The sequence below is a fragment of the Nelumbo nucifera genome, chromosome 8 (assembly GCF_055504915.1).
Source record: "Nelumbo nucifera cultivar China Antique chromosome 8, China Antique-T2T, whole genome shotgun sequence".
Classification (NCBI taxonomy): Eukaryota; Viridiplantae; Streptophyta; class Magnoliopsida; order Proteales; family Nelumbonaceae; genus Nelumbo; species Nelumbo nucifera.
In genome coordinates, this window is record NC_142656.1 from 36,052,365 (window position 1) to 36,074,341 (window position 21,977).

Here is a 21,977-nt window from a genome sequence, read left to right on the forward strand (position 1 = left end):
TTATGCAGCTGAGACAGTTGGCTCCATGCACCCTATGTGATTTCCCACATTTCCAGAGACAACCCGTGGTCTTCGTCATTGAGAAAGGAGGGAAATCTCAGAGACGAATAAATGGAAATGGAACGTAGATTAAAATCCATGTCTATGAAATGAACATGAATCAAATTAGGTTGTGGACTGAATTTTGCTCTTTTATTAGAAAATGGCAAACGGATCATTTGCAAAACTGCTTGATGACAACAAGTTGAAGGGCCCAAACTATGCTGACTGGTACAGGAACCTTATGCTGGTCCTAACTTCTGAAAAGCTGGACAAAGTGGCAAAGAATTCTGCCCTGGAGCGTCCAGGTGATAGGGCTTCTGAGGCCCGAAGGAGAGACTATCAAGAATGGGAGGAGAAAAACTCCCTTGCCCAGTGTTACATCATTGCCTCCTTGGACAACCCGATACAGAGGCAGTTCGATCAGACCGAACTTGCCAAAGACATATTGGACAGCCTCAGGACAATGTATGAAGAGCAGAATCGTTCTACTCAACAAAAGGTCTTGAAATAGTTCATGACCACACAAATGTCCAAGGGTTAACAAGTTCACGACCATTGTCTTCGGATGATGGGATACATCAACGAACTGGAGGCTCTTGGATTTGGGCTAGACCTTGCAACCCAGATAGATGCTATCCTTAATTCTTTGCCTTCTTCCTTTAATCCGTTCATCATGAACTATAACATGAACAAACTGAATGTCAGCTTGCAAGAGCTCAGCAATATGTTGCAAAGAGCTGAAGAACTGATTAGAAAGGATGAGCCTGTAGCCATGCTTGTTGAAACTGGCAAGACAGGCAAGAGAAAGAGGAAGGCAAAGAAGCATCAGAAGAAAACCACTAAGAGCAAGAAGCAGAAGAAAGACAAAGCATCGGATGCCTGTCACTTCTGCAAAAAGACCGGCCACAGGAAAAGGAATTGTCCTGCCTACTTGGAATCCAAGAAAGGTAACTTCGATACTTGTGTTATAGAAACCAATTTATTGGTAGCTTCTGCGTCCTGGTGTATTGACTCCGGGGCTTCAACTCATGCGTGTAACTCACTGCAGGGGTTCAAGGTAAGCAGAAGGCTAAGTGAAGGAGAAGTGACACTCTACTTGGGACCGTGGAGTAATTTTTTAGAGAAGGAACAATTGTACTGAAAGATTGTCTTTATGTACAAAATTTAAGGAGAAATTTGATTTATGTTTCAAAACTGTGTGCAGATGGTTATTCTGTCTTCTTTAGTAATACGATTAATATTAAAAGAAACAGCAGATACATTGCATACGGGGAACTAGAGAACGGTCTCTATGTTCTACATCCTTCTCTATAAACTAACATAACCGAAACTATGTCGGCTGAAATCCCCAAGAAGAGAGCCCGTGATACAGTTAATACCACGTGTCTGTGGCATTACCGACTTGGTCACATCAGTGTTGACCAAATCACAAGACTGGTAAAGGATTGTCCTTTGGATTTTCTAACTATAGAAGATCTTCCCACTTGTGAGCCTTGCCTACAAGGCAAGATGATGAAATGACCATTTAACGGTAAACCTAAAAAATGTACAAGCACACTTGACCTAATACATACTAATGTATGTGGTCCCCTCAGTGTTAGGACACGAAATCAAAACGTGTATTTCATCACCTTCACTGATGATTTTTCACGATATGGTTACGTGTACCTAATGAGACACAAATCTGATTCCTTTGAAAAGTTCAAAGAGTTTAGACAAGAGGTCGAGAAACAATTAGGAAGAGAAATTAAAGCCCTTCGATCAGATTGAGGTGGCGAGAATCTCTCTGACGAATTCAGGGACTACTTAAAGAACAATGGGATAGTATCACAATTAGCTCCTCCTGCTACACCACAACTTAACGGTGTTTCAGAGTGGATTAGGACCTTATTGGATATGGTCCGGTCACTTCTCATACACTTAGAGTTACCCACATCCTTTTGGGGTCACGCATTAGAGACTACGATTTACGTGCTAAATCGGGTTCCAACTAAATCGGTTCCGAATACTCCATATGAACTTTGGACCGGAAAGAAACCAAGTGTCAGACACTTGAAGATTTGGGGTTGTCCAACAAACGTTAAAAAAATGAGTGCACACAAGTTGGAATCCATGACCAGTCGTTGCCTATTTGTAGGCAACCCAAAAGGCTCTGTAGGTTACCTATTCTATGACCCAAGTGAGCAGAAAGTGTTCTATAGTCGAAATGCGCAATTCTTGGAAACCGATTACATCCGGGACACCCATCGTCAAAAATTGTTCTTGATGAGGAGAGCACCAGAGTAGTGGAAGATGTCCCACAAGTTCCAGGTAGTGACAAACATAGAAGATCCACTTGGGTATCCAGGCCACCAGTCCGTTATGGTTATGACCAGGATAGTTACCTGGTGGAACCTTGACTAGTGAGGAGGATCCCTTGACTTACGCGGAAGCTATGTTGGACATAGATTCCCAGAAGTGGGTGGAGACCATGAGAGCAGAGATGGACTCAGTGGAGACCAATGGAGTCTGGACTCTAGTAGATCCGCCCTCCGGGGTAAAAGCAATCGGTTGCAAATGGATTTACAAGAGAAAGAAGGGCCCCGATGGTAAGGTTGAGACCTTCAAGGCTCGTCTGGTGGCGAAAGGATGTCAAAACTGCATTCCTGAGTGGAGATCTTACTGAAGATATCTATATGCAGCAGCCGCAAAGCTTCATTGCTGCAGGACAGGAAGACATGGTATGTAAACTTAACAGATCCATTTATGGACTTAAGCAAGCTTCTAGAAGTTGGAATATCCGTTTTATCTCTGCTGTCAAATCGTTTGACTTCGAGCAGAATCCGGATGAAACCTATGTCTACAGAAAGTACAGTGGAGATAAGGTTACCTTGTTGGTTCTATATGTAGATGACATTCTACTCATTGGGAATGATGTAGGTATGTTAACTACGGTGAAAGTATGGTTATCACAGCAATTCTCCATGAAAGATCTTGGAAAAGCCTTCTATATATTGGGTCTTCGACTCTATAGAGATAGATCGAAGCGGATAATAGGATTATCCCAATCTGCTTACATTGACAAAATAGTCAAGAGATACACAGCATGGAAAACTCCAAGAAAGCAAATGTTCCTTTCAGGCATGGTGTCACTCTCTCCAAGAAAATGTTTTCCAAGACTTCTGAGGAGATTGATGGCATGAAAGACGTTCCTTATGCCTCAGCCGTAGGGAGCATCATGTATGCCATGCTGTGCACTCGTCCTAACATAGCTCAGGCAGTGAGTGTAGTAAGTAGATTTCATGCCAACCCAGGGCAGGAGCATTGGACTGCTGTGAAAAACATACTTAAGTACCATCGAAGGACAAAAGAGTTTTGTCTAGTATTCGACGGTAGCTCACTACAGATCCAAGGGAGAGGTCCTCTCTTGTCGGGTAGTGTATGATCATTATGGGCTGAGAAGTTAAGTGTAAGACCATTGAGGATAATACCTGATGGGCTAATCTTGCATCTGCCCACTGTCCCTGGGTGTTACAAGGTGGCTTGGCCCAGGGACCACTTAGGGTAAGTGTTGGGCCCATAGAGCCCTTTCGATGGGTTTCAAGGGGTGCACTTGAAGGGTTGGGATATCCACCTCATGGACGCCCAAATCTTGCGGAATGGATAGGGCGAATTTCAAAAAATTTCTCCCATCTTTGCAGGGAATCGAATTCCCTATTTCCAGTTTTGTCCATCTAATACAAGACAAAACTCTTGGATCTATAGTGAACTACCATCGAATACAAGACAAAACTCTTTTGTCCTTCAAAGGTACTTAAGTATGCATTTCACAGTAGTCCAATGCTCCTGCCCTGGGTTGGCCTGGAATCTGCTTACTACACTCACTACCTGGGCGATGTCAGGACGAGTGCATAGCATGGCATACATGATGCTCCCTACGGCTAAGGCATAGGGAACGTCTTTCATGCTCTCGATCTCCTCAGAGGTCTTTGGAGACATCTTCTTGGAGAGATTGACTCCATGCCTGAAAGGAACATTTCCTTTCTTGGAGTTTTCCATGCTATATCTCTTGACTATTTTATCAACCCTGCCATATCTCAACCCTGCCATCAGAGTTTTCCATGCTATATCTCAACCCTGCCATCAGGGCCCTTCTTTCTCTTGTAGATCCATTTGCAACCAATTGCTTATACCCCGGAGGGCGGATCTACTAGAGTCCAGACTCCATTGGTCTCCATTGAGTCCATCTCAGCTCTCATTGCATCTACCCAATTAAGGGAGTCTATGTCCAACATAGTTTCCATATATGTTACGGGATCCTCTTCACTAGTCAAGGTTTCGACCAGGTAACTATCCTGATCGTAACCAAAACGGACCGGGGGCCTGGACACCCGGGTAGATCTTCTAGGTTGGTCACTACCTGGAACTTGTGGGACACCTCTCACTGCATCTGAGCTCTCCTCATCAAGAACAATTTCCTGACGCAGATTGTCCAGGATGTAGTCATTTTCCAAGAATATTGCATTCCGACTGCGGAACACCTTCTGCTCACTAGGATCATAGAATAGGTAGCCCACTGAGCCCTTTGGGTAGCCTACGAATAGGCAACGACTGGTCATGCATTCCAATTTGTCCGGATTCATTCTTTTAACGTGAGCCGGACAACCCCCAATCTTCAAGTGTCATACACTTGGTTTCTTTCCGGTCCAAAGCTCATAAGGAGTCTTAGGACCGATTTGGTTGGAACCCGGTTCAGCACGTATAACGCAGTCTCTAATGCGTATCCCCAAAAGGATGTGGGTAACTCTAAATGGGTGAGAAGTGACCGGACCATATCCAATAAGGTTCTATTCCTCCTTTCTGAAACACCATTAAGTTGTGGTGTAGCAGGAGGAGCCAACTGTGATACTATCCCATTGTCCTTTAAGTAGTCCCTGAATTCGTCAGAGAGATACTCGCCACCTCGATCTGATTGAAGGGCCTTAATTTCTCTCCCTAACTGTTTCTCGACCTCTTGCCTGAACTCTTTGAACTTTTCAAAAGTTTCAGACTTGTGTCTCATTAGGTATACGTAACCATATCGTGAAAAATCATCGGTGAATGTAATGAAATACACGTGTTGGTTACGGGTCCTAACATTCAAGGGACCACATACATCAGTATGTATAAGGTCAAGCGTGCCTGTACATCTTTCTGGCTTACCGTTAAATGGCCTCTTTGTCATCTTACCCTGAAGGCAAGGCTCACAAGTGGGAAGATTTTCTATAGTTAGAAAATCCAAAGGACCGTCCTTTACCAGTCTTGTGATTTGGTCAATACCAATATGGCCAAGTCGGTAATGCCACAGGCACGTGGGATTAACTGTATCACGTGCTCTTTTCTTGGGGATTTCAGCCGACATAGTTTCGGCTATGATTGTTTCTAGAGAAGGATGTAGAACATATAGACTGTTCTCCAGTTCCCCATATGCGATGAACTTATTGTTTCTTTTAATACTAATCGTATTACTGAAAAAGACAGAATATCCATCTGCACATAGTTTTGAGACAGAAATCAAATTTCTTCTTAGATTTTGCACAAAAAGACAATCTTTAAGTACAGTATTTCCTTCTCTAAATTTTAATTCTACGGTACCTATTGCCGTAGCTGCAACACTTGCAAAAGTCCCCAAGTAGAGCATCACTTCTCCATCATTCAGCCTTCTGCTTACCTTGAACCCCTACAGTGAGTTACACGCATGAGTTGAAGCCCCAGAGTCAATACACCAGGACGCAGAAGCAACCAATAAGTTGGTTTCTATGACACAAGATTCGAAATTACCTTTCTTGGATTCCAGGTACTGAGAACAGTTCCTCTTCCAGTGGCCGGTTTGTTTGCAGAAGTGACATGCATCTGATGTCCTGTCCTTCTTCTGCTTCTTGGGCTTGGTAGTCTTCTTCTGAGGCTTCTTTGCCTTCCTCTTTTTCTTGCCCGTTTTGTTAGCTTCAACAAACATCACCACAGGCTCATCCTTCTTAAGTAAGTCCTCGGCGCTTTGCAACATACTGCTCAGCTCTTGGACGCTGACATTCAGCTTGTTCATATTGTAGTTTAATATGAACCCATTGAAGGAAGAGGGCAAGGAGTTCAGAATGGCATCTACTTGAGTTCCAAAATCTAGCCCGGATCCAAGGGCTTTCAGCTCGTTAATGTAACCCATCATCCGAAGACAATGGTCGTGAACTTTCTACCCCTAGGACATCTGAGCGGTCATGAACATTTTCAAGACCTTCTGCCGAGTAAAACGGTTCTGCTCTTCATACATTGTTTTCAGACTATCCAATATATCCTTAGCGAGTTCAATCTGATCGAATAGCCTCTGTATTGAGTTGTCCAAAGAAGCAACGACATAGCGGCGGGCTAGGGAGTTTTTATCCTCCCATTCTTGGAATTCTCTCCTACGGGCTTCAGAAGCCCTATCACCCGGATGTTCCGGGGCAGGAGACTTGACTACCTTGTCCAGTTTTTCAGATGTTCAAACCAGCATTAGGTTACGGTACCAGTCGGCATAGTTTGGGCCCTTAAGCTTGTTGTCGTTAAGAAGCTTTGCAAATTGTCCGTTTGCCATTTTCTGATAAAACAGCAAATATCAGTCCACAACCTTATTTGAATTATGTTCAAGTCATAGATATGGATTTTAATCTATGTTCCATTCCCATTTTTCATCTCTGTGTTTTCCCTCCTGCTCAGGGACGGAGACAGCGACATGTCTCTGGAAATGTGGGAAACCACATAGGGTGCATGGAGCCAACTGTTTCAGCTGCGAAACCCCACCACCTTTCTGTGAATGATCACATCCACTCATCATATGAGTTTTCCCTTTGGCCTCTACCAGACAAGGTTCAGAGCCATTTTCAGGTAAACCTTTCTGTCCAGTGAGTGCTTACCCATCATATTCGTGAACGCCAAGGTACCATGAGAGAGTTCCCATTTTCTGGTGAAGCCCCTCCCACATCGGTCTATGACGCCCCTATCATCTTATGAAACACTTAGACAAGCCCAATAGCAAATGGATAGCCCATTTTTTGGTGCATTTCCTCATTACTGAAGGACCTATCCTTAGGCTAATGATGGAAGGCCTTTAGAGAGTTCATCATATGAATCTCCCAATCACATGCACTCATATTTACTGGAGGGAACATGAATTACGCCCTAGTTTATTTTAGGTCAAACCAGAGTGGTTCCCACTGACTTTCATAAAGCCAGATTTCGGTGGGCCTAAATCGGCTAGGGTTCCGCACCTAACCTCTTCAAGAGGTGTGGGGCCCACCAATGAGGGAGGTCATCAAATGACCAGTAGGGACACCATGGCAATGATGTGCCTTCAGCCATGATGTGCGCAAGAGCCACTATCGAATCTGCATGGTCCAAGCACTTATGGCCCATGGACGTAGCACATCACACACATCCATACATCACATGCAGGGAGGAATCGATCCAATCAATTAATTATCTGTAATAGCCCATTTGAAGCCCATTTTAATTCATAATATTAACAATTAATATCATCTAGGTATATGGGCTGAATCAGGGTTACCCAATTCGGCCCATATAGCTTGTTCCTTTGAAGTGAGCTTTTGGTAGTTTTAACAGTTTAAGACTGGGCCTTACAGGTTGGGCCGATCTAACCATTTAATTAAACATCAATCCTTAGGCCCATTTGTGGAAAATTAGGGCTGACTTTCAGCTTTGAATAAACCCTAGATTCGGTCCAAACAATTTGAACCAATCTTCGATCCAAAATTAAATTAAATAGAAAACCTAATTTCTATTATAATTACATCAGATCGAATACCTAATACATTGAGTCTAAAATTAAAAAAAAAAAAAATTTACAGACCAAATGTAATGAATAAATCAGGAAACTGCAAATCTTGTAGGTTCCCTGCGTAAACCAAGAATTCGATCTCCTCTTGTACGAATAGCCCATAAATCAAGAAAATCATAAAGAACTATTCTAAACAATAATCAGATTTTTATAAAATTAATTTCAGATTATTCGCCCAATAAGTTTTGGGAATAAATTTCCCAAAACCCATATCAGCGCAAATCGGGTAGAACGCCTTCTGCCCATTTGCGCAGGTTCAGATCTGAATTAAATTGATTCAAGATTTGAACCTGTCTCTGATACCACCGAAGGGATGGGATATCCATCTCATGGATGCCCAAACCTTGCGGAATGCATAGGGTGAATTTCAAAAAATTTCTCCCATCTTTGCAGGGAATCGAATTCCCTATTTTAGAAAATATGTTTTCAAAGATCAATCTTGAATCAAGAACCAAATCAGATCTGAACCAAAAGAGGTAGGAGGCAGGATATACCTAATACAGAGAATCAATATCTCCCAATAGAGGTGTTCACGCCCAAGGAAGGATCCAAAATCTGCTCCCACTGAAGATGGCGTAGTGCAGGATGGAGCAGAATCAACAATGTTCTTCCAAAAGAACTTGACACTTTGCAAAAATCAACTGGATAGCTTGTGAGTACAGCTCCAACCAATCTTTTCCCCAAAAGATTGGAATCAAGATCAGATCTTGATTTCTCCCAAGAACTGGATATCGAACTAAAGGCAATGACGGCGGCAGGAAGGAGGCGGCAGGAGAGAATTCGTAGGGTGCAGAAATCTCTCATTCTGTGATTTTTCTTAGCCTAAAGAGAATCAGATCTGTGTATTTTTTTTTTTTTTAGGCTGCCGCCCCCTTCTTTTGTTAACCTAAAAGATCAGCTCCTAATCCAATTAGGAGCTGGTTATCCAAATCATATTTTGATAAGATCTCTCTTTAGGTAATAGGTATAAACCCTTATCTTATCTGCAGATTAGATTAGCTTTCTCCTAATCTTATTAGGAGGTTTCTAAATCTGAATCACATTCAGATCTGGACTCTGTGAGTGGATAGGGTTAAGACCCTATCCTATCTACTAATCTATCTCAGAATTCGCCCCATATAATTGACTGATCAAATCAGCCCAGTTCGAAATGGGCTTAAGGCCCATTTAAGGTTATGTACTCAATTAGCCTTTCAAACTGCTGCCCAATTGGGCTTCCTTGTATGGCGTGGGACCCAAACATTGATCTACACATCAGTCACATGGTTTCAGCCCAGCCTTTGTTACAAGGCCTGGCTGAATACATTGTTATGGACAGTGTACCCCCTGAATCCTATCTTATGGGCTCTATGGGCCTAACACTTACCCTAAGTGGTCCCTGGGTCAAGACACCTTGTAACACCCAGGGACTGTGGGCAGATGCAAGATTAGCCCATCAGGTATTATCCCCAATGGTCTTACACTTAACCTCTCTGCTCCTAATGATCATACACTACCCGACAAGGGAGGACCTCTCCCTCGGCTGCAAGGGACAGTGTTGCACTCTCTACTTATTTGGATCCCGGGAATTAAAACATTTTGCAAACATTTTAGAAACCATAATATATACTTTTATATCTCATATAAAATATACTTTGCAAAAACAAATTTCAACGGTTGAAATCGGCTGCCGGCAGTCTTGGTTTCCATCAGAGAGAGTGCATCCCTGATCATTACCTTTGTCCGACAAAGGGGCTGATCCTTTCACTATGATCACCCACTGAGATGAATTCTCGGATTGTCCCAACATACCCAAGTTTTGACCCTTGCTAAGGATCTCACTGATTGGTACATAAAAGACAGCCCAATCCGACATCTAGTGCAGCATCATAATCGAGTCTAGGGGTTAGGTGTAACTTTCCAATTTTGCCCATCTATCCTCCAAGGTCCAGGGCAATACTGGAAATCTGGTCCGCTTCAAAGGTTCTATTAATGCTACACTGTATGTGCCTAGGGTCTCACCCTGGCAGCTGAGACAGGCCACCCCAACCAACTTGGTGGCACTACAGTGTCAGCTTTGTCAGGATAGGTCTCCCCAAGCCGATCCACTGGCTATGAACATTCTAAACTAACACGAGTCTCATCAAGTGTCCAGTTTAAGGGTATTATATAGAAACATACCAAGGGAACATGAATCAAATATGTACTTTTATTCGTTTACAATAAATTCATAAAGTACATCATTCTTGATTCATCAAGTGTCCAGTTTAAGGGTATTACATAGAAACATACCAAGGGAACATGAATCAAATATGTACTTTTATTCGTTTACAATAAATTCATAAAGTACATCATTCTTGATTGAAGCGAAGGGCATACAAAACTGTCTAACAGCACTGTCTTTAATAATGTATTCGGCTAGGCATTGTAACAAAGGTTGGGCCGAACCCATGTGGTTGATGCGTAGATCAATGCTTGGGTCCCACGCCATACAAGGAAGCCCAACTGGGCAGCAGTTAGGAAGGTTAAGTGAGCACATAAGCTTAATGGGCCTAAAGCCTATTTCGAACTGGGCTATTCATTTAGTTAATTAAAGGGGCGAATTCTGAGATGGATTAGCAGATAGGATGGGGTCTTGACCTTATCCACTCAGAGAGTCCAGATCTGAATGTGATTCAGATTTAGAAACCTCCTAATGAGATTAGGGGAAAGCTAATCTAATCTGCAGATAAGATAAGGGTTTATCCCTATCACCAAAAGAGAAGTCTTATCCGAATATGATTTGGATAAGCTGCTCCTAATTGGATTAGGAGCTGATCTTTTAGGTTAACAAAAGAAGGGGGCGGCAGCCTATGAGACACACATCAGATTTCCTTTAGGGTTGATAACAAGAAGAGAGAATTCTGCACCCTACGAATACTCTCTTGCCGCCTTCCTGTTCTTGCTGCCCTGTTTGCCAATTCGATCTCCAGTTGTGGGAGAAGTCAAGATTGGATCTTGACATCAATTCTTTATGAAAGGATTGAAAGGAAGCTGTGCTCACGTACCATCCTGTTGATTATTCCGAAGGACAGAGTTCTTGGAGAAGAACACTACTGATTCTTCTCCATCCTACATTGCGCCATCTTTAGTGGGAGCAGTTTTTGGACCCTTCCTTGGGCGTGAACACCTCCGTTGGGACATACTACTTCTCCGTATTAGGTATAATTCTCTCATACTCCTTTTGGTTTAGATCTGATTCAGTTTAAGGTTCAAGAATGATCCTTGAAAATATGATTTTCTAAATAGGGAATGCGATTCCCAGTTGAAGGGAGAGAAAAATTTTTGAAATTCGCCCCCTTATTCCGCAATCTTTGGGCGTCCATAGCATGGATCTCTCATCCCTTCACAGGTAACCCTTCGATCTCTCGAGTAGAGCTCTCAAGATGGAAGTGCATTAAGTCTAAGAAAACCATTAAATTCAGATGAATCATGTATATATATCTCTATATACCATTCAATTCACACTATGAATTATTCTGTCAATTATGTGAATTCCTCTCTCAATTCATTCACATAACCCAAATCAATTAAAAGGTGGTCACGCTCTTAATTGCATTAAGCACAATAATTCATAGACTATATGGAAATCACAATCCTAGATAAATCAAGAAGATAAAAATATATTCATTAACATGGTTAGGCTTTCCACAGCCCTAGCAAGAAATAAATCAGTTCATAATGGAAGAATTAAAACAAACAGAGGGGAAAAAAGAACTCTTGAATTCGCCCATGGTGATGAGATCTCCTCTTCTTGAAGTTTCTTGAATTCTTGAACCTTTCTTGAACCCTTCTTGACTAATTGCTCCTTGCTCCTTGATTAGTTAAGTGATTCAGTGATTCAGTGATCAAGTGATCAAGTGATACCCCAAGCTGGTCCACCCCCTCCTTCTTATAGATTAAAGGGGAGAGGGTGGTCTCCTACATTCTCTTGAAGTTGATCTTTACAAGAAATAGAATGTCCTATCCTAATTCTAATCCTATCTCTTTATCTCATGAACTCAATCCCTTTTTCACTCTAAGATTACATCAAGAATTTAGATCTAAAAGGATTCTTCTTAGTTTCTTGTTCTTGGATTCGTAATAGACCTCCTCTGCGAATTGGGCTTCGGCCAAGCTTTTCTGCGAGTTGGACTTCAGCTGCGGATTGGGCCTTCCTACGAAATTGCCCCGACTTCGGGCCCGGATTTGACTTTGATGCAGGCCGAATCTGCAAAAGCCCAAAACATGAACGTTGTGGCTTTTTCTCTTATCTTTCCAGTGGAACATGAGTCAGCCCATTCGGAGTTCGGAGACGCGAGTTACGCCCAGATCACTGAACGATGTCGAAACTGTGAAAAATCATTCGATTTGACTGTTTTGCTCTTGATGCCTTTCTTCATACCCTAGACCAAAATACAAGAGATATGAGTCCAATTAGATGCTAATTTAGTATAAAAGACAGAATAATTGGGGATAAATATATGATAAATTCTACTCTGATCAAATCCCCCACAAAACTCAAAACAAACTTAAAACAAGAATAAACTAACTAAAAGATTTGTTTTGGAATTCTCTCAATAGGGTATTTGTTCTCCCGCATGCCTTGATTCAGTATTAATGGTCCTTCCATTCGTCCACTTCTTTTCCTTTTTAACTTGTCAATGAATAATCTTAAATCGCCAATCCTCATGTTCCCAAGTGAGATCGACAATCAAGGGAAACAAGCATCTCTTCGCATGAATAATTTAGGGCTAGAGTAAGCCCTCTTTGTTTTCATAATCACATGTGGCAAAATTCAAAAAATACCCACTCATGATTCTTCAGAACGAAACAAGGAATGTTATTACCATAAGCTTGCTCATGTATCACATCTCCATCACTTATCATGAGTGCAATGCCTCAAAAGGTGAATTAGGGTTTGGGATCTAGGGATGAGTGAATTTTATGCTCCATCTCACCCTTTTATTCTTTTAGTGTGAGTGCATTTTATTCTCCATCTCACACTAGCTCTTTTTCTCTCGGTGTGAATGCATTTTATGCTCCATCTCACACGAGTTTTTTTTTTTTTTTTATGGATAACACGTTCCAATACGTGAACTCATTATCGTGGTCTCAACATGCCTAACAAAACAAGTTCTAGAATAATCAACCCCTGTTTATCCATTAGAAACCAAATGCTCACAAGGGTCAACTCTGTATTGCATCTTGCCCGTTGATCATTCAAACTACTGAGATACCTTCCCTAGCTAGAAATTTCAGCTAGATTTGCCTGCATCCTTCCTTGTCTATCCTCCCTAAGCACATGATTCAAGGTGGTTTGCAATCATTCAAAAACAAGTCTCTAAGGAGCAAAAATTTCAAAAGGAAAGGTAAAAAATGATGATCAAAGCATGCTAGAGTACGAAAAAAATTTAATCAACCCCTTACTCCTCCCCCACACTTAAGATATACATTGTCCTCACTGTATGGAATGCATCAAAAGAACAAGGAGAAAGATTTAAGAGGACTTCCCTGAATCCCTCGTTGAGATCCTGTAGATGTGAGATACTTAAAAGAGAAAAACACACTCATAAGCAAAAAAAACTAAACAAACTTAATGGGTTGCCTCCCACAAGCACTCGTTTTAAGTCGTGAGCTTGACTTTCACATTTCCTTCATGGTGGTTTCAAGGAGAGAACGGACCCATGGTGGGTGGGTTGTTTTCCTTCGATGTAATGCTTCAATCGCTGTCCATTTACCTTGAATGTATTCCTATCATCATTATGTATTTCGATCGCTCCATGAGGAAATACTTTAGCCCCTTTAAAGGGTCCACCCCACTTGGTTTTTAACTTCCGATGTTTCCTCACTTCATCCTTCATAGGTGGGTTTAAACCTGGAATAGGGACCTGCACAATAGATGGGAGGGGTTTTGTGTGAAATTGAGGTAAAAATGCATTATGAATTGTAATTTCAAAAGAATGTGACTCAGAAGTCAAATTTCGCAATTCTGATTTCAGTACAAACTTCTGCTCTGCTTGTTGCAATTGATTAGGACTATTGTTAAGTGCAACTTTCAGCATGTCTTCTGATTTAGATGTATCTAATTCAGCTGCACCAACATCAATGCTATTGATTGCATAAATTACATGTTCAATTGTGTTGGGGTGTTCCATGGTTTTAAATACATTGAACGCCACTTCTTCACCATTGATTCTAAGGGTAAATAGACATTTTCGCACTTCAATTAAAGCATCACCAGTAGCAAGAAAATGTCTCCCTAGAATCAACGGCATTGTCCTATCTTCCTCCATATCCAACACAACGAAATCAGCAGGAATAATAAAATTGCCACTTTGACCAAAACATCTTCTACTATTCCCCTAGGATATTTAATGCTTCTATCAGCTAATTGCAGGATAATAGTTGTAGATGTTATTTTATGCAGTCCAAGTTTTTCAAAAATAGAATAAGGCATTAAATTTATACTAGCACCTAAATCACATAAAGCTTTTTCAAATTTAGTATTCCCTATGGTGCAAGGTATAGAAAAACGCCCTGGATCCTTAAGCTTTGGGGGTAATTTCTTTTGAAGAATTGCTGAACATTCTTCATTTAGTTTTACCATCTCACCATCCTCCCACTTTCTTTTGTTGGACATTACCACTTTCAGGAATTTGGCATACTTCGGCATCTGTGACAAAACATCAAGAAGAGGAAGGTTAATATGAATCTTTTTGAAAACTTCTAAAAATTTTTCAAATTGCTTATCTAATTTAGCCTTCAAGACTCTTCTTGGGTAAGGAATAGGAAGTTTAATTTCATGTAAATTCAGTTTAGGGGTACTTCCCTCATTCTCCTTTTGTAGATCGGCCACTTCAGCTTCCTTGTCCTTTCTTTGAATTTCGCCAACTGTTTTCCCACTTCTTAAAGTTATGGCATTTACTTGCTCTCTAGGGTTCATTTTTGTGTTGCTAGGTAGCCTTCCCTCTTTCCTTTCTGATAACATGCTTACAACCTGCCCCATTTGAGCTTCTAAGTTCTTAATTGTTGTTTCATGGCTTTGCAATTTTGCTTCAGCAGTGTTGATGAACATAGAAATCATCTCCTCCAAATTGCTCTTTTTTTCTTCTGGGGGCAGTTGTGGTTGGAATCCCATGGGTGCCTTTTGATGATTATTGCTCCAAGAGAAGTTGGGATGACTCCTCCACCCTGGGTTGTATGTATTGGAGTATGGGTTGAAATTTGACCTACCAGCATGAGAGATAAAATTAGCATTCTCATGGAAAATAAAATGACTATTTAATTGACAATTAGAATTAGTATGTCCTATTTGACCACATAAATCGCATGAGATGCTAGATGGTGTATTAATGGCTGCAATATTAAAAGCATCAAACTTCTTATTCAGACTAGCAAGTTGCGCAGATATGGCTGCAAGGGAATCGATATGGTGTACTCCCCTTTGATTGGTCCACTGGTAGCTGTTTGATGCCATCTCCTCCACTAAGTTATATGCTTCCTCTGGAGTTTTCCTCATAATTGTACCACTTGCGGCTGCATCAATAATTGACCGATTAGAGGGGGTAATACCATTATAAAAAGTTTGTATTTGTTGCCAAATTGGTATCCCATGGTGGGGACACTTCCTAAGCATCTCCTTGAATCTTTCCCATGCTTCATACAATGATTTCCTCTCAAATTGAGCAAAGGTAGTAATTTCAGTAATTAACTTCTGGGTTAGATCATTCCAAGTGGTGATACTTCCTGTAGGGAGTGAGTTGAGCCAATCTTTAACACTATCACGCAATGAAAAATGACATAATCTTAACCTAATAGCATCATCACTAACTCCATTATGTTTAAAGGTATCACATATTTCAAGGAAGTTAACGATGTGTGCATTAGGGTCATCACTTGGTAACCCACTAAACTGAAAACTAGTTTGGATCATTTGAATTATTGCAGGCTTTATTTCAAAATTATTGGCGTGGATGGTAGGCTTGCAAATGCTGGATGTCGCCCCATCAATGTTTGGACAAGCATAATCCAAGAGGGTGTGATTCCCTTCTGCCATCTCTCCTTCTATCTCTATGGCTAGTTCGCAACTAACAACCTCTTCTCTTGCTTTTCCTTTGTTGAACCTTTGCAACAAACGAAGGGTCCATTCAATCTCAAGATCAAATTCTGCTAAACCTTCCTGTCTAGTGCGTGTCCTACACTAGTAAATCTGAACCAGTAGAATTCGAACAAATAAATGAAAATAATAACAGAAATAAAAACAAATAAAAAGAAAATAATAACAAAAATAAAAGGTCCAAATTAATCAAGGTTAACAAATTCTAATATTATTTTAGGATTAAATCCCCGGCAACGGCGCCAAAAACTTGATAACTATAAATATATAACCCTAGCAAGTGCACTAGTTATCAAGTAGTATAATAATATCGTTCCCACGGGGATTTAACAAAATAAGTATTAGAATCACAGTTTTCCCTAATTATCTGGACAATTGAAATTTAGGATTGAGCAAGAACTACTAAAAATAAAACTGGAACAAAGAAAATAAAAACAAGGGTGATCACTAATCGAATATGCAAATGATGAAATCACTAGGACTTTTGGTCCACCTAACCAATGTAATGAATATTGATGGGTCCGATTATCCAAGACTAATTGTCATTCCCATAAGCTGAGATTTTCCCAAATTTATTTAATATTCTCTCTCGAGATATACTAAACCTACGCCCATCATATTTTTATCCCCAATTATTCTATCTTTTTTTTATACTAAATTAGCATCTAATTGGACTCATATCTCTTGTATTTTGGTCCAGGGTATGAAAAAAGGCATCAAGAGCAAAGAAAGACAAATTGGATGATTTTTCACAATTTCGACATCATTCAGTGCTTTGGGCCTAACTCGCGTCTCCGAACTCGGAATGGGCTGATCCAATATCCACTAGAAAGATAAGAGAAAAAGCCACAACTTTCATGTTTTGGGCTTTCACAGATTCGGCCTACATCGAAATCAATTCCGGGCCCAAACTCGCAGAAAATTCATAGGAAGGCCCAATCCGCAGCTGAAGCCCAACTCGCAAAAAAGCCTGGTTGAAGCCCAATTCGCAGAGGAGGTCTATTACGAATCCAAGAACAAGAAACCAAGAAGAATCCTTTTAAATTTAAATTCTTGATGTAATCTTAGAGTGATAAAAGGATTGAGTTCAAGAGATAAAAAGATAGGATTAGAATTAGGATAGGACATTCTATTTCTTGTAAAGATCAACTTCAAGAGAAAGAAGGAGACCACCCCCTCCCCTTTAATGTATATAAAGGAGGGGGCGGACCAGCTTTAGATCACTTGATCACGGAATCATTCAATCATTCAACTTCTGATCTGAATAAAGAAGCAATGAGCAATCAGTCAAGAAGGGTTCAAGAAAGGTTCAAGAATTCAAGAAACTTCAAGAAAAGGAGATCTCAGCACCATGGGCGAATTCAAGAGTTCTTTCTTCCCCTTTGTTTGTTTTAATTCTTCCATCATGAACTGATTTGTTTCTTGCTAGGGCTATGGAAAGCCTAACCACGTTAATGAATATATTTTTATCTTCTTAATTTATCCAAGATTGTGATTTTCATATAGTCGATGAATTATTGTGCTTAATGCAATTAAGAGCTTGGCCACCTTTTAATTGATTTGGGTTATTTGAATGAATTGAGAGACGAATTCACATAATTGACAGAATAATTCATAGTGTGATTGAATGGTATATAGATATCTATATACATGATTCATCTAAATTTAATGGTTTTCTTTGACTTAATGCACTTCCATCTTGAGAGCTCTACTCGAGAGATCGAAGGGTTACCTAATGGGCGTAGGTTTAGTATATCTCGAGAGAGAATATTAAATAAATTTGTGAAAATCTCAGCTTATGGGAATAACAATTAGTCTTGGATAATTGGACCCATCAATATTTATTACATTGGTTAGGTGGACCTAAGGTCATAGTGATTCCATCATTTGCATATTCGATTAGTGATCACCCTTGTTTTTATTTTCTTTGTTCCAGTCTTTATTTTCAATAGTTCTTGTTTCCTCAAATCTAAATTTTGATTGTCCAAATAATTAGGGAAGACTGTGATTCTAATATTTATTTTGTTAAATCCCCGTGGGAACGATATTATTATACTACTTGATAACTAGTGCACTTGCTAGGGTTATATATTTTTAGCTATCAAGTTTTTGGCGCTGTTGCCAGGGATTTAATCCTAAAATAATATTAGAATTTGTTAACCTTGATTAATTTGGACCTTTTGTTTTTGTTATTATTTTCTTTTTATTTGTTTTTATTTCTGCTATTATTTTCATTTATTTGTTCGAATTCTGCTGGTTCAGATTTACTAGTGCATGACACGCACTAGACAGGAAGGTTTAGCAAAATTTGAACCTGAGATTGAAAGGACCCTTCGCTTGTTGCAAAGGGTCCACAAAGGAAATGCAAAAGAAGAGGTTGTTAGTTGCGGACCAGTCATAGAGATAGAAGGAGAGATGGTAGAAGGAAATCGCACCCTCTTGGATTATGCTTGTCCAAACATTGATGGGGCGACATCCAGCATTTGCAAGCCTACCATCCATGCCAATAATTTTGAAATAAAGCCTGCAATAATTAAATGATCCAAACTAGTATTCAGTTTAGTGGGTTACCAAGTGATGACCCTAATGCACACATTGTCAAATTCTTAGAAATATATGATACATTTAAACATAATGGAGTTAGTGATGATGCTATTAGGCTTAGATTATTTCCTTTTTCATTGCGTGATAGAGCTAAAGATTGGCTTAACTCACTCCCTGTAGGAAGTATTACCACTTGGAATGATCTAACCCATAAATTTTTGGCTAAATATTTCCCACCCTCCAAAACAGCAAAGTTAATTTATGATATTATTACCTTTGATCAATTTGAGAGGGAATCCTTGTATGAAGCATGGGAAAGATTCAAGGAGATGCTTAGGAAGTGTCCCCACCATGGGATACCAATTTGGCGACAAATAAAAACTTTTTATAATGGTATTACCCCCTCTAATCGGTCCATTATTGATGCAGCCGCAGGTGGTACAATCATGAGGAAAACTCCAGAGGAAGCATATGACTTAGTGGAGGAGATGGCATCAAACAGCTACCAGTGGAGCAATGATCGAACCAATCAAAGGGGAGTACACCACATAGATTCCTTTGCATCCCTATCTGCACAAATAGCCAATCTAAATAAGAGACCGGGTAATTTTTTTGCAGCCATTAGTACACCATATAGCATTTCATGCGATTTATGTGGTCAAATAGGACATGCAAATTCTGATTGTCAATTAAATAGTCATTTTATTTCTTATGACAATGTTAATTTTATCTCTCATGTTGGCAGGAGAAATTACAACCCATATTCAAATACATACAACCCAGGGTGGAGGAGTCATCCCAACTTTTCTTGGAGCAACAATCATCAAAAGGCACCCATGGGATTCCAACCACAACCGCCCCCACAAGAGAAAAAGAGCAATCTAGAGGAGATGATTTCTAAGTTCATCAACACTGTTGAAGCAAAATTCCAAAGCCATGAAACAGCAATTAAGAACTTAGAAGTTCAAATGGGGTAGGTTGTGAGCATGTTATCAGAGAGGAAAGAAGGAAGGCTGCCCAGTAACACAGAAAAAAATCTCCGAGAGCATGTGAACGCCATAGCCTTAAGAAGCGGGAAGACAATCGGTGAAACCCAAAAAGAAGACAAGAAAGCTGATGTGGCCAATCTGCAAAAGGAGGATGAGGGAAGTACACCTAAACTGAATTTACATGAAATTAAACTCCCTATCCCCTACCCTAGAAGAATTTTGAAAGCTAACTTAGATAGACAATTTGATAAATTTTTAGAAGTTTTCAAAAAAATACACATTAATCTCCCCCTTCTTGATGTATTGTCACAGATGTCGAAATATGCCAAATTCTTGAAGGAGGTGATGTCAAATAAAAGGAAATGGGAGAAATGTGAGATGGTAAATTTGAACGAAGAATTTGAACGGAGAAATGTCCAAGGAGTTTTTCTATACCTTGCACCATAGGGAGAACTGAATTTGAAAAAGCTTTATGTGATCTTGGTGCTAGTATAAATTTAATGCCCTACTCTATTTTTAAAAAGCTGGGATTGCATGAACTAACATCTACCACTATTACCCTACGGTTGGCCGATCGAAGCATTAAATACCCTAAGGGAATAGTGGAAGATGTCTTAGTTAAAGTAGGGAATTTTATCATCCCTGTTGATTTCATTGTGTTGGATATGGAGGAGGATAGATCGATGCCATTAATTTTAGGGAGACCCTTTCTTGCTACTAGTGATGCTTTAATTGATGTGCGAAAAAGTCTACTTACCCTTAGAATCAATGGTGAAGAAGTGGTGTTCAATGTATTTAAAACCATGGAACATCCCGACACAATTGAACATAAAATTTATGCAATCAATAGCATTGATGTTGGTGCAGCTGAAATTAACACATCTAAATTAGATGACCCCTTTGAAAGCTACGTTATTAATTCATGTAAAAACATGCAGGTCATGGAGGAAGAGGTAAAGAAGGCGATGAACTATTAGAGGACGACCAAGAAAGGTTCAAGCCAAGACAAGGTAATGCTCATTATATTCCTAATGAGAAACCGTTACCCTCTGTTTTGCAAGCCCCTATTCCAGATCTGAACCCGCCCATGATGGATGAAAGGGGAGCACACCAAAAGTTGCAACCAAGAGAGTTAGAGGATCCGATTCATGATAGGGAAGTTTTGTTTTTCTTTTTCCTTTTGCTTTTAGGTTATGTTTAGGTCGTGCTAACAACAAAAAAAATAAATAAAAATATAAAATATAAAAAAATAAAATATAAATATAAATATAAAAAATAAAAATTATTTTTTCTTTTGTTACTTATGATTGTGTTTTTTTTCCTTTCTTAAGACCTTAATCATAGATAGCAGGGAAGTCCTCTTAAATCTCTCTCCTTGTTCTTGCTATGCATATTCCATACATTGAGGATAATGTAGATCTTAAGTGTGGGGAAGGAGTAAGGGGTTGATAAATTTTTCGAACACTAACATGCTTTGATCATCACTTTTTAACCTTTCCTTTTGAAATTTCTGCTCCTTAGAGACTTGTCTTTGAATGTTTGCAATCCATCTTGAATCATGTGCTTAGGTAGGATAGACAAGAAAAGATGCAAGCAAATCTAGCTGAAATTTTTTGCTATGGAAGGTATCTCAGTAGTTTGAATGATCAACTGGCAAGATGCAATACAGAGTTGACCCTTGTGAGCATTTGGTTTCTAATAGACAAACAGGGGTTGATTATTCTAGAACTTGTTTTGTTAGGCATGTTGAGACCACGATAATGAGTTCACGTATTGGAACGTGTTATCAAAAAAAAAAATTGAAAAAAAAAAACTCGTGTGAGATGGAGAATAAAATGCACTCACACCGAGAGAAAAAAAAAGAGCTAGTGTGAGATGGAGCATAAAATGCACTCACACTGGAAGAATAAAAGGGTGAGATGGAGCATAAAATGCACTCATCCCTATATCCCAAACCCTAATTCACCTTTTGATGCATTGCACTCATGATAAGTGGTGGAGATGTGATACATGAGCAAGCTTATGATAATAACATTCCTTGTTTCGTTCTGAAGAATCATGAGAGGGTATTTTTTGAATCTTGCCACATGTGATTATGAAAACAAAGAGGGCTTACTCTAGCCCTAAATTATTCATGCGAAGAGATGCCTGCTTCCCTTGATTGTCGATCTCACTTGGGGATATGAGGATTGGCGATTTAAGATTATTCCTTAACAAGTTAAAAAGGAAAAGAAGTGGACGAATGGGAGGACCATTAATACTGGATCAAGGCATGCGGGAGGACAAATACCCTATTGAGAAAAATCCAAAACAAATCTTTTAGTTAGTTTGTTATTGTTTTAATTTTGTTTTGAGCTTTGTCTTGCCCGAGGACGGGCAAGAGTTTAAGTGTGGGGGATTTGATGAGAGTAGAATTTATCATATTTTTATCCCTAATTAT

General features: G+C 39.8%; 1 non-coding gene and 1 pseudogene across 1 annotated transcript; one reads left to right on the plus strand and one right to left on the minus strand.

Annotated features, from left to right (window-relative positions):
• The first annotated feature begins 15,495 nt into the window (after positions 1 to 15,495).
• On the plus strand, positions 15,496 to 15,609 carry LOC148789861 (small nucleolar RNA R71; annotated as a pseudogene).
• Positions 15,610 to 18,799: 3,190 nt separating this feature from the next.
• Positions 18,800 to 18,906, minus strand: LOC148789862 (small nucleolar RNA R71). Its single transcript, XR_016079949.1, has one exon. It is a non-coding gene; the product is annotated as a small nucleolar RNA R71 (small nucleolar RNA).
• Between the last annotated feature and the right edge of the window lie 3,071 nt (positions 18,907 to 21,977).